The sequence below is a fragment of the Triturus cristatus genome, chromosome 9 (assembly GCF_964204655.1).
Source record: "Triturus cristatus chromosome 9, aTriCri1.1, whole genome shotgun sequence".
Lineage (NCBI taxonomy): Eukaryota > Metazoa > Chordata > Amphibia > Caudata > Salamandridae > Triturus > Triturus cristatus.
The window spans coordinates 40,765,680-40,777,859 of record NC_140592.1 but is presented as its reverse complement, the minus strand read 5'-3'; the positions used below and the strand labels follow the sequence as shown (position 1 = coordinate 40,777,859).

Genomic DNA, 12,180 nt, shown 5'->3' with positions numbered 1-12,180 from the left:
ACCCAGAAATTCATTGGCTGGCAGCTAGGAGACACTGGGTTGGGGTCGCCTTTGCCCCAGGTAACTCTGCCTTTGTTGCTGTACCACCAGCCCTTGTTTCAGCCTGGCTGCCCTCCAGGATGTGGGCCAGAAGATGGACATCAACTCTGCATAGGCCAAGCACAGGAAGTCGTCTCCAAGTGGTACTAACTCCTGGGACAGCAGGGCTGCACCTTCCTGGTGGATGCCTAAATGTTCAACCAGCCCCAAATTCCCCTTTGTTGACCCCATCCTGCTATCCATTATTATGGACGCCCTCGGCCCACAAACCTGTCAAGTGAAGAAAAATCCCTTGAGGAGAAGGACTAAGATGGGCATTGACAAGGCAATGGCAGGACATACCAATACTTGCACCTTCTGAAATGTATTTGTTACCAATTATGTCCCACCAAGTCGCCCTGAACCATTCAAAGTCAGTTATAGTTATGCTATTTTTATTTAAAGGTAACCGCTTGTGAGTTCCTTGTAATTATAAGTATACAAGCATAATATTTGGCTACTTTGCATTATTTGAGTTTAGGAACAATTATAACATAATTATATATGAGATAAAATACCCCCTACTGTACATTATAAGGATATTGCAAGTCCATGTGGAGTTTCATGACCATATAAAGGAACAATTCTGCAGGCCTTTATTAGGTCATTGAACTCCAAGTCCCAGAATTCAAAGAAAAAATCTGAACTGGAAAAGTGCATCATGCATGGAGATGGTAAATGTGGCAGCTATGTAGTATGTGCAGTAAAGGAAACAAACGCCATCCTTACATGTTTTTTATAGTTTGTAATTAAATACTGGTTCTGCACGTTAAAAAAACACACGCCCAGGTGGAAACCCTCGGTTTTCCGTGTGTAATCGCCTGGTCGTTTCCGCATCATTTCTTTGCAGCCTACAGTGCAGTTCCGCCTCTGACCGGCAGATGCCGCTGTGGGCCGCAGCGCCCGATGGCTCCCCGGAAGTCTCCTCTTGCTCTGCCAGCCTGCCGCGCTCTCCTTGAGAAGGTCAGTCTGTGCTGCTGCTGCTGTGTTTTTCTGCCTGTGCTGCCTCTGCCGCTGGGATGAGCAGGTCGGGTCGTGGCGGGCGCCTGCAGTGAGACCTCCCCAGCTGCCGCACTCTGGCCACCCCACCGAGGCAGGTGAGTGCTGCCCCTGCCTGGAGACCCCTGCCCCGGCGCGGGGCCCGCTCTCCTGCTCACTTGTGCCTGCCGGTGCAAACCAGGGACCAGCCCACTCGGGAGATGTGCTATGGCGTAAAGTGCCCAGGATCACAACATGTGAACTAGGTCAGATGGGGGCGACTGGTAGGATAAGTCGAGGCTTTATGTCACTAACACCAACTGGCTGCAACACAACATAATTTGCTCCGGAACCAAAACAGTGAGTACAGCTTACCAGCTGAATCTTTAGTTGAAGGGTGAAGCCTGGGATTCTCAGGAACTTGAAGCACTGTTTTGAGAGAGACAACAGACGCCAGCCAAAGTCTGACCTGTATCATTTCTCAGCAGGCGACAGTTCACGAGGATCACAGTAGTCTCAGAGTCCTGCATGGTAGATTTGTGAATTTGGAAACTTGCATGAACTTCTTCAAAAGGCAATGAAATGTGTGACGATGCCGTTCATATCATCCTAGTGTGATTTTTACAGTGATGGACACGTAAGTGTTATACAATACTTTTGAAGCCTTTAGTCCTAAACTGTAGCCCATTAACCAATTAGGCGGTTGCTGGAATTCCAAATGCAGTGGAGATCTTATTTAATGCATGGATAACGACCTCAGCAAAGGTGTCAGGAAAGGCTATTACTTCTGGACGTGGCAAGATTGTCCATGGCAATAAGGAGATGCTAACCTAGCAATACTCAAAATATGGCCCAGGGGCCGCATGCTGCCCCCTGACCTTTACATGCAGTCCCCTGGTCAACAGCAGCATTGGGCTGCTGTTTACTCAACTCAGCACTAACATCAAAAAGATGTCAAATTAACAGGCAGGCATTTGTTTAAAGGTTAACAAACATTAAAGGAAGTAACTAGGATTTCCAACAGTGCTTAACTTTAAGAACTCCTTAATTTGTAAAGACCTCTTGCAGCAAAAGTGTAAAAATATGATAAAGTATCTTCAGAATTCAAAAAGTGTATGTTATAAACATGCAGACCGTTTCACCTTAGTATTATATTCCAAAGAAGATGCTCAAACAAGATGTAGATGTTTGAATAGTTTAATCCTTGAAGAAAGATCCTATCCACCAGTAAGCAGAACAACAGCACAACTCCAACTGTCTTCTCAAGAACTTTTACTTCCCAACCTTCCACCCAACAGATAGTACATGTCATACATGGCAACATTAGAATAACTAACTATGTCATACCTAGCAACCAGCTAGAGAAGGAAGATACCACACATCTCCCTTCCTCATAACAAAACAACAAACTAAAAAAACATTGGCACAAAACGCCTAAAATAAAAACAAAAAAATATATATACAAATCTTCCAGTTAACCAGAACACCTAGCAATCAAGAAATAAATGAACAAAATCAAACATAGTCTTTCAAATAACCAGGATATGTAACAACTCTCGACGAGCGTCGGAGCACTTCCGCAGAAGAGCGTGGATTCACACTTGAAGAATTCTCCCCATTTCTTCCCACAGACCCATTCAACTTATGATGAGCCCCCTTGAAAATAACAACTCTGTTCAGATTCCATACACGGTGGTCTTGCGTCTTGACAGCATTCCTAAAAACCTTAATAACGGTCATAGGATCAAAATACTTTAGATTTGAATTACCAGTTTGACCAGGTTTCTTTACAGCAACTAAGTCACCAACCTTCACCTTCAACGCTTTGACACCTTCCCTAGAATCAAACATAACTTTCCTCTCACGAGCTTTAAAATCCTCTCTTACCTTGAGTTTACCCTCATCACACACATACTCTTTACCTCTGTTCACACCATACTCATTGACCCAACTGGGATCCAAAAAAGTGTTGGGGATTCTTCTACGAAATAAAAAGAATGGAGTTTTCCCTGTAGTGGAATGAGGAGTTCTTCTATATTCCTCAACTTTCTTTAAAACCTCACTCCTCCAATCCAAAGAAAGAGACTTCGCTAGAGTAATTGTCTCCTTTAACACCCTATTGAATCTCTCCACCATCCCATTAGCTTCAGGATGGTAGAGAGAACATGTCTTGTGCACAATCCCACAAGAGCTCAAAAATTCCTTCATTTCTTTCGAAACAAACTGTACCCCATTATCAGACAACATAGATTTGGGGAAACCTTCTCTACCAAACAAACTCTTCAAACATTTAATGATGTTCATAGAATCAATATGAACCAAAAAAAACACCTCTGGCCAGCGAGAGTACATATCCATCACAACCAAAAGATAAACCTGGGAACCACTAATATTAATAGGGCCCAAAATATCCACTGAAATCTCATCCCAAGGAGCCTTAGGACGGGACCTCACAACCATTGGCTGAACCCTAGGAATCTTAGATTTATCACTCAGATTACACAAAACACATTCACGAATCTCTCGCTCAATAAACTTGTCCATACCTGGCCACCAATAAGATGACCGCAACCTCTCTTTGGTTTTAGTAATCCTTGGATGACTATCATGACCAAGGTCCACTAATTCCTTCCTTAATTTCACCGGAGGAATAAGTTTAGAACCCCTAAATAGAATACCTCCATCAACCGCCAATTCATTCCTCACATACCAAAAAGGTCTCGTCATATCAGACCCACACTTCGCACTCAACCAATTGCCATGCATTAACTTCATTACCTCACAAAGAGTACCATCCAGAGCTACTTCCTCAGACCATTTTTCTTCTGAAGTATGATGCGGTTCAACCATACAAACACATTCATCACCTTCATCGACCTCATCACCATCAACACAATTCTGAGGGACCAACCTTGAAAACACATCCGCAACCATATTATCCACACCAGGAATATATCTGACAGAAAAAGAATACTCCTGAAGACCGATCACCCATTTGGTAATCCTACTAGATATCAAATCCAAACCCTTCTCCTCAAATATTTGCACCAAAGGCTTATGGTCTGTTCTCACTTCAAAGTCAATTCCCCACAAAAACTTCTTTAGCTTTTTCACAGCCCAAAAAATTGCAAGGGACTCCCGCTCAACCACCGAATACCGTGACTCCGGTTCCCTCAAAGCACGAGAAAGAAACATGACAGTTCTCACACCTTCTGAACCCACCTGCTGCAGCACAGCACCAAGACCCTTCAAACTGGCATCCGTAGTCAAGATGGTTCTCAATCTAGTGTCATAACTTTGCAAAAATGGAGCAGATGCCAATTTTTCCTTAATACTCAAAAATTCCCTTTGACACTCACTTGACCACACAAAGGTAACACCCTTCTTAAGTAAGGATCTCATTTCTGACGTGTGTTCAGAGAACCCTTTAACAAACTTCGCATAATATTCAATCATGCCAAGAAAACTCATCAGTTCATCCTTAGAAGTAGGTGGAGATAGCTTATGAATCGAACTAAGCAAATCTTCTTTTGGTCTAACACCCTTCCCAGAGATGTTATGACCTAGGTAATTCAAAGAATCAGACTTAAATTTACATTTCTCAATTTTCACAGATAAATTGCCACTAGCCAACTTTGATAACACAGCTTCCAGACGAGCATCATGTTGCTCCGCATCATTACCGAACACCAGAATGTCGTCTTGATAAACACATACGCCCTTCACACCTCTAAGCAAACTGTCCATAACCCTCTGGAAAACCGAGGAAGCAGAAACAAGACCAAAAGGCATCCTAATGAAACGGAAAGTTCCAAATGGAGTAATAAATGCCGTAAGATCACGACATGATGGTTCCAATTCAATTTGGTGGTATGCCGACGTAAGATCGATTGTACTAAAAACCTTAGCACCACCCAGCAAAACTAACAACTCATTTATGTTAGGCAAAGGATACCTATCCACAATCACACATTTGTTCAATTGGCGCAAGTCTACACATAGACGCAAATCGCCATTGGCCTTCCTGGCTGCGACCACCGGAGAAAGCCACTCAGTACCTTCAACCTCCTCAATTATTCCATTTTTTTTTAACTTTTCCAGTTCTTTCTCTACCTCATCCTTAACGGACAAAGGTACACCCCTAACCTTTGATGTAAAAGGAATCGAATTGTTCTTAAGCTTAATCAAATGCCGATACCCTTTCAAACAACCCAAAGTATCATTGAATACACTGGGAAATCGCATCTTCAATTTTCTAGTAAATTCACACTCATCACCTTTACCAACTGCACACACAGGATCCCTCAGCAATATCTGCGGATCTGAATTGGGATCCAAGTACACACCAAGGTCACCCTGATGTAACCAACTTATCAAACTATCGCCCTTTTTCGATACATACACCTTTCCAGAAGTCATCCTTCCTTGATACTCAATCATGCCCACAAAATACCCATGTAATTTTATAGGTTCGCCCCCATAAGCAACTGGCGTTATATCAGGTTTAAACAATTTCACTTTGTTTCTCAATTGGTTCACATAAAAATCATTGGACACAATTGTTATCTTAGCACCAGAATCAAACAGGACACGAGTCGAAATCCCATCCACAAGGATCTCATCAAAAGGGCATGATTTCTTATTACCATTACAACTCACCTCCGAAACAATCTGCCCACACTCATACTCATCTGCACTCGTAGATTCAATAACATCCTCACATACATCCACTCTCTTAACCCTTGTAGTGGGTTTGGTTCTACAAACAGAAGGATAATGCCCCTTCTTCTTACACTTAATACAAGTATTATTAAGAGCAGGACAATTTCGATCATTTGCAAGATGACCAGACTTATCACATCTAAAGCACCTAAAAGAGGAAGGCATGCTATTCATACCTCTCAACACACCTTGAGCAGCACCATTTTTTTGACGAATTCCAATTTGGGTTTCGCCCAGCCCATGGCACTGAAACCGCGGTGCTCACGGCCATGGAGGAGCTTCGAATGCGCGCAGACAGGGGCCAAGCCGTGGCCCTCATTTTACTTGACCTGTCTGCCGCATTCGATACTGTCAATCATAGGATCCTGCTACAGCGGTTGAAATCGGCAGGGATCGACGGCACGGCCCTGATCTGGTTTCACTCCTACCTCAGCGACAGAAAACAGGCTGTTTCCCTCCCCCCTTTCCAATCAGTTTTCTCCCCTGTCCCTCACGGTGTCCCCCAGGGTTCCTCTATCAGTCCGATTCTTTTTAATGTTTACCTTAAACCTCTGGTCACGTTAATTAAATCACACAACATGACCACAGTAAACTATGCGGACGATACTCAGCTCCTTCTCTCGTGGGAAGGCGAAGACTCCATTCCCTTGCAAGCCTTCCATGATTGCCTACGAGACACGGCATGCTGGTTGCACCGGAACTCACTCCAGTTCAACGCCTCGAAAACCGAGGTGATGTACTGCCCTGCGAGTCGCATACCTCGCCCTCTGCCCGCTGAGTTCTGGCCCCCGGAAAACTCCAACAACCCCCTACCAGCTACCACCGTTCGCAACCTGGGCGTCATGCTCAACCATCAATTAAGCATGGAAACACAGGTCTCAAGAACAGTCGCAACTTGCTCTGGCCTTATGCGCTCACTACGCAAAGTCTTGCCTCTACTTCCAGCCTCCGCCAGAGCTCTAGTAGTCAGGTGTACTATTCTTAGTCGCCGTGACTACTGCAACGCCCTGCTGCTTGAATCCCCTGCGACACTACTGGACAGACTCCAACGAGTCCAGTCGGCAGCAGCCAAACTGGCTCTGGGATGGACCAGGAGATCCTCGGCCACTGCCGCACTGGCCGAGTTGCATTGGCTGCCTTTGAGGCAACGCATTGCCTTCAAGGCCCTTTGCCTGGTCTTCAAGGCATTACATGGAATAGGACCCAGACCTCTTCAACGTCTGTTCTCCTGGTATACTCCCACAAGAACACTCAGGTCCACAACTGCCTGCCTCGCGAGAGTGCCCAGCTGTAAGAGGGCCAGGATGGGAGGAAGATCGTTCCGAGTAGCTGCAGCCAAGCTTTGGAACAGTCTACCTGTCGACATACGCCATATCCCTCACCTCTTCCCATTCAGGAAACGTATTAAAACTTGGCTCTTTCCCCTGTCCCTATAAAAACCGGTTCAGTTCCAGTTCACCCCCGTCAATAAACCACAAGAGTAGCTACCAGCGCCAGGATACCTGCCAGGTGACAGTCGCGCTTTATAAATGTTTTAAATAATAAATAAATAATAAATAATAATAAATAAATAATAATAAATAAATAATAAGCTTTTCTTTAGTATCTTGCACTCTAGGAAACACCTTCTTCTCAATCACAGGTCGCACCTTTTTCTCTCCTATAGCTTGCACTTTTGTGCCATCAGACTTATCCTTACTAATTATCGCCACACACTTCAAAGAATGCTCGATTCTTTTGGCCACCGCAATGACCTCATCCAACGTTGGTTCATCTCTTGCCCACAGTTCCTCTCTAACCTTATCCATATTGCAACCCAACATGAACTGATCACGTAAGTGCTCATCCAACAAAGCATCAAATTTGCATGAAGATGCTAACTTCCTCAAGTCCGTTAAATAACTTTCAATCGTTTCCTCCTCCCGTTGCATCCTCTTACCAAAATGATACCTATCCAAAATTGTGCTTACTTTGGGAAGGTAATGTTTATCCAATTTAGATATGCAGATCTCATAATCATTCAAACCAGCAGCTTCATTAAAAGGCAAATCTGGTAGATGATCAAAAACATCTTGCCCTTCTGATCCTAGACAATGAAGTAACAAAGCTGTTTTCCTTTCAGCACTTAATGATGCACCACATACCCTCGCATATCTTTCAAAAACTTTTTTCCATTTTTTCCACTTAATGGTAGGCTCACCTGGAGAACTCAAAAAAAATGGAGCCGCAGTAACATTTTGCATTGCTCCAAACATCTAATGTTCCCCTTTTTAAAATAAAACTATATTATGTAAAACTCCTTAATTTCAATTGCACATTAAAGAAAAATTAAATACATAATGCGCAAATACAGAGTATAGCAGTGTACCTATAGCAAAACAAGCACAAGAGAAGTGTGCGTGTCACTGTCGAATTCTAAAAAAAAAAATATGTAAAGTACCAAACAAGCGTGCACCACTCAGCATAAGCACGTGAATATTTTCAGCAAAACGCTCACCAGAAAAGCGTGCTTATCGCTGACGAAATGTCTACACGACGATAAGACTCTTCGATAAATACCTGGACTAAATGTCAGAAGAGCAGCAATGGGACATAAGCCAGGTGAAACTGTCCTCCGCTTCAACGATTCAAAAACCAACACGAAATTAGAAACAGAGTGACTGACTTAACACTCTAGACGTCGCTGAAACTGACACTGGACTCGATGAACACGATGCAGCTCCAACGTACGCAAGAGCGCACACGCCTTGACAAGCTGCCGCCTGACGTAGACACGAACTCTGCACTCTAGACGTCGCTGAAACTGACACTGGACTCGATGACGTAGACACGGCAGGAGAGACGCTCACGCTTCACCAATCCCTTGACAAGCTGCCTGACGTAAACACGAACTCTGCACTCTAGACGTCGCTGAAACTGACACTGGACTCGATGACGTAGACACGGCGGGAGTGACGCTCACGCTTCACCAATCCCCTTTGAACGTTGCACTGCGTCATCAAAGCAGAGAGAGCCTCACGAAGAACGGAGCTCCGACTTCCAACGGTCACCTCACGGCGCTTCCAGAGAAACCTGATCCAGAGAAACACAGAACGCTGAATCGCCGCCCACAGCACCGCAGGCAACCTCAGACAGCAAGCTCCTCCGATTCCGGCGCCTCGGCATCCAGAGCACAGCAAGTAGATCGTTGTCTCCCTCCTTTTAAAACCGATGTTCTTTCGCCAGTGGCCAGTGGGTAACGGTGACAGTCCAAAGCATAGACTAGAGTAAAGATTTCTTGTTGTAAACTGACCAAGAATGTCCCTCGTAGCAGTAGAAATACGATCCTCTTCTTTTGAAGAGAAAGATCTTTGAACTAACAATTAGTACAAGCAAGATCTTATCATCCAGCCTCAGCGTTGATCTTTAAGTCTTGTGTTAGGATCTTCCTTGGATGTGATCAGCTGCCGACTACGCCAGTATTATATTCCAAAGAAGATGCTCAAACAAGATGTAGATGTTTGAATAGTTTAATCCTTGAAGAAAGATCCTATCCACCAGTAAGCAGAACAACAGCACAACTCCAACTGTCTTCTCAAGAACTTTTACTTCCCAACCTTCCACCCAACAGATAGTACATGTCATACATGGCAACATTAGAATAACTAACTATGTCATACCTAGCAACCAGCTAGAGAAGGAAGATACCACAACTGCCTTAGTACATAAGATTATCAGTGCATTGAGAAGTATTTTCTTTTTTAAGTGATAGTTTTCTAACATGGATTTAGAAACATTCTTTCTTCCCCCCACAATGACAGCAATGCCAATACTGAACAAGAGGCAAGTCAGTTATGTGCATTGTATGGGTGCCCCTGGGTTTCTAATATACATGAAAAATAGAGTGTATTAACACAGGATATGGTTTTTACAGGGCATATATGGAAGTCATACATTTCAAGGTCCTCTTATATGTGATAATAAAGAAAGAAGATTAATAGTGGAATAAAAAATTGGCTAGGATCAAACAGTTTGGTTAAGGGGGGAAGCTGGGATTAATCCCAAGTATTCTGGTTTCACATTGAACAATTCAGCTTCTAAAAATATATTTTTCGATTCTCCTACACACCCACTGTACCACCAACCCATCGCCTCTACAGTCCCGTGACCGCCACCCTGCTGGCATCAGTGTGGCCCTCGGTCACATTACAGACCAAACTTTTTGCCCGTGGGAAATTGTTTGCAAGTACTTTTGAGCTAACCTTTTGCAATTGGCCTGAAACAAAAAAATAACTGCCACTTCTTCTTATACATCTTGTGGTGGTTCGCAGATTTTTGGTGGGTTACTAAGACTGCCGTTTCTTAGCATCTGAAAGGCACCATAGCCACCCGTATTTTCTTCACCTTTCATCGGGAAAAGGGAACCTCATTTTCTGTATTTGGAGGCTATTGGTAGCCACGAGTCCCTCGATGCCTGGTTATCTCCTTTGTGTATGGGGAATGGCAAAACAAGTTCTCTGAAGTATGAGTCTCTTCTGTTAAAAGGTGAGCCAGATCTGAAGTCTAACTGCCTGCAGCTCCTTGAGGTTACATTGTCAGTACCTGCTTTTAGTCTATTGAGATTTCTTCACCGCCGGGGGTCAGCCAGATCCTTCACAGTTTATAGAGAGTGGGGATCATCATTTCACACCGTGTTGGTCCCAGTGTTATCCAGTACAAGTGGGCAGGGTTGCTTTATTGTATGTTTGTATTTTTTAACGAGGGAAGGATCGGGACACAGGCAGTGGAAAGCAGGAGAAGAAATGGGCAAGATTTTCATCCTTCCCAGGTTTGTGGACAATGTGAAAGCAATAATCTTTGGGTTTTAAAACCCATCATTTAATACGAGTGGCATTATAGTCCTCAGGTTACCAAAGATTAAGACATTGGCTTGATTATCAGTGACAACTATACATTTATTTATGTACAGGAACAAATGAAAATGTTCACAAATCCACACCAGGGCCAAGGCTTTTCAGCTTGAATGTAAGCTTTGTTAGACTCCAGCGGTAATATAATATAAAAATAACTTTTGCACCTGATTTTTTAACGGTTTGTGCACTTTTGGAATACAGAAGGGGCCGCAGATTCTTGCGCAACTCTTTCAATAACACCTATTGCACCTTTGCAAAAGGTGTGCTGGTTCGATAACTAAGATGGATGTTTGCCTGATGTCTCCGCTACCTCACCTGTACGGACAACATATTTGCTGGGGACTTAAATTTGCGCTGCCCCTGTGACCTCATTGGGCAGTTTGATTGTTTTTCCCTTTAGTCATTGGTCACTGTTTTACGCCCATCTGTGTTCCTTTGGCTCCCTTCACCCTTTTGCTTCTGGGGGATGGTGAGCCTTCACTTTTGGCCCTTATGGTCACCCTCAACCCCTTCTTTTTGCTGCCTGTCATCCCCGTCTTATTTCCTTCCCACACTCTTTTTGTATGGCTGCGTCCTGCAGTTCTTTGGCAGGGTGAACACTCCATCTTCCTAATACTGACTCTGCGGGCTGGCCTCTGCCATTTACCTAATTTGCATGGGCTCTAAGGCCCTTGCAAACAAGGACATCATTTACCTTATGCGTTTACCGTATTGGAGAAATGGGCAAAGAGGCATGAAACCCATCCCGAGGCACACTGATTATGTGCCACATATGAGTGGCACACAGTCTGTATGCTTCCAGAGGGTGCACCTTGGGCAAGGGTACCGGTCAGATCATTCCACAGGAGCCTGAAGAAAAAAATGGATACAATGCCACAGAGCCACAATTTCAGGATGGTGTGTAGCACATGATACATGAGAAACAGTCCATGCATGCAGAGATAAATGGGAGATGGATAGGTTGCAGGTGCTTGTGGAACAAATAGATCGTCCATGGAGTCTCACTGTCTCATACCTTTTCACAGAAATCATTGGAAAAGGTGAGCAGGATCCTGTAAATATTGGGTAAACAGAGATAAGAAATAATGGAAAGGAGAGCCTGTGGAGGCTTGGGTGCTGCTCCTGTGTCACTTGACCAATCAGTAACAGCAATCATTCCGCCAGTGGAAGAGTAAGCAGCAATGCGAGGTGTACTTATGAAACTCATTCTATATGAGTCAACTTTTACAAGTAGTCTGTTTTGATGAAAACCTAAGCCCTTGAAGGCCATATCCCCTGCTTTTTCTCCATATGCTCATGGGGAAATCTTCAGATTCAGCCTAGGCAGTGTACTGTGAAGAAGAAATAGCAGTAATGAACTCCGTGCTAGAGGCCAACGAAAAAGACAAATGTCCAGCCAGGATCTACAGTCAGTACCTCTACTCCCAGAACCCACTGGACATGGCCTTCAACTTTGCTACCTGGTCTAATGGGCATCCTGTGGAGTGCCATCCTTCAGCCTGGACCGTCA

The 12,180-nt window shown here is 44.1% G+C and overlaps 1 protein-coding gene across 1 annotated transcript in view; it reads left to right on the top strand.

The window, feature by feature from the left end:
* The first annotated feature begins 1,015 nt into the window (after positions 1–1,015).
* NDUFAF3 (NADH:ubiquinone oxidoreductase complex assembly factor 3) overlaps positions 1,016–12,180 on the top strand; it is a 29,377-nt gene continuing 18,212 nt past the window's right edge. The window contains exon 1 of the mRNA XM_085624346.1: positions 1,016–1,175. The gene's annotated coding sequence lies outside the window, so the exon portion shown is untranslated. The remainder of the gene's footprint in view (positions 1,176–12,180) is intronic.